Source organism: Pan paniscus, chromosome X (assembly GCF_029289425.2).
Source record: "Pan paniscus chromosome X, NHGRI_mPanPan1-v2.0_pri, whole genome shotgun sequence".
In the NCBI taxonomy this organism is placed as follows: Eukaryota; Metazoa; Chordata; class Mammalia; order Primates; family Hominidae; genus Pan; species Pan paniscus.
In genome coordinates this window covers 82,463,390-82,465,248 of record NC_073272.2, presented here as the reverse complement: position 1 = coordinate 82,465,248, position 1,859 = coordinate 82,463,390, and the positions used below count along the sequence as shown (strand labels likewise).

The 1,859-nt window shown below is 39.8% G+C and overlaps 1 pseudogene; it reads right to left on the bottom strand.

Moving 5' to 3' along the window:
• Positions 1-410: 410 nt before the first annotated feature.
• LOC117977911 (cysteine protease ATG4A-like) lies at positions 411-1,606 on the bottom strand (annotated as a pseudogene).
• Between the last annotated feature and the right edge of the window lie 253 nt (positions 1,607-1,859).

Genomic DNA, 1,859 nt, shown 5'->3' with positions numbered 1-1,859 from the left:
CACACCTGAAAGGGTGAAGAAGAACAGCTTAACCATCTCTCATCTGCTTGTTCTTAAAGCAAGCTGAGAGTTGCTGCTTGTTTTCCAGATGTCCATCTCCTCATTACAGAAGCTGAAGACTTGCTGTAGCCATGTAAGACAAGCTGGGAAGCAATCAACTCCTCATCTCTCTGCTCCTAGGCTCCACAATTGTTCTATTTCTTTCTGGGAAAGGGTTACTGTCATTTGTTTTGTTTCATTTTGTTTTTCTGAGAAACAGTGATTGGCTCAGTCATGAATACTATCGAATTTGTATGCTATTGGTATATCAGGAACTTGCTGACTAGAAAAGTTTTATGTAAGAAGTTCATGTTTTTATGGTGCCAGATGGAAGACAGGCCTCCAAGTTGAGATCCCGAGATTCTACACATTCAGAGTCTCAAAATTTCCTCCAGATCAAACTCCTCCAGTTGTTCACTAGAGTCAATGAATTATGCCCCAGTGGTTGTCACTTCTGGCTTGGCTGGAGGTACAAGGCGAGGCCAGTGCAATGGATGTTTCCGAATCAATTCAAACATCTTTAAATGCTCCTTTAGAATTTCCTTCTGAACAAGGCTATGCCAGTTATTAAAGTCTTTTTCTTATTTTCAGAAAAATCCCAATGCAACTGAAGGATCCAGGTTCAGTATGTTCATTCGCTGTGGGGACTGCAGGCAATGGAAAGTCTGATCATCAACTGTTTCATTCTCTTTAGTGTTGACAAAGGTCTGGGTTGTGTGAGGGTCCAAGAAGATGAGCTTATCACCTAAGAATTCTTTGAAACAATAGGCATTATTTGGTTTTTCTCCTAATGCCCCTAAAGACTGTGGCATCTTAAAATACTGTTTGAATGCATCAACATAGACAGGGTTGTTTTGGTTTATGCCCAGGCAAAGGGGCATAAAAAGCAGCAGGGGTTTCCAGGCTAGGCAGTAGGTGGAGGTGCCCTTACTCTAGTTTAAAGCAGTCAGAGAATCAGGAGGCCTGTCACGGTCTGTGTCAGCACTCAAGGGAAGGACACAGCACATTTTTTGATATCTTCAATGACCACTGTTATCCATTGAAACATAAAGAGCCAAGGAATTCCATTCATCAAATAAAGCGAGTTTTTTATTAACATCTGTGCAACTGTATTTGGTCCAAACCATTCTCCAATTGATTTCCCGTCTCCTACACCCATTTGTGCCATTTGATGTATAGTGTAGCAACAATTTTTTCTCTCTAAGAAGCACTGTAGGATCCATTGGTATTTTATTGTTGTTGTTGTTGTTCTTTTTGTTATCTCCCAATAACAATCCTTTCCCAAGTGTCTACATATAAGGGCTTGAGCCAGCATCATCTGTCCACAGCATAGCATACATCCCCAACCAGCATCTGATGAAGGGCCCGTTCCCCAAATTGGTGAAAATTTCCTTCTGTATGTAAACTATAGACAAACACTTATATCAGACAAGAGCTTAGATGTTTCTGTTTTAATAAGATGCTGCTTTTCTAAGATCCATACCAGCTCATCTGTATCTAAATATTCTTCGAGGTATTCACTGAAAGTAGTAATCTGGTTTTCATACTTCGATAAAACTGACTCCATTCTCCAGCTGTCATCCTGGGCCAATTCCACCAGCAACCTGGTGGAATAGCTTCTGCACAACAAAATAAACTATCAACAGAATAAACAGGCAACCTAAGAGTGAGAGAAAATATTTGAAAACCATGCATCTGACAAATATCTAATGTCAAGAATCTATAAGGAACTTAAACAAATTTACATGCAAAAACCAAACAACCACATTACAAAGTGGACAAATAATGGGAACAGACACTTTTCAAAAGAAGACATACAT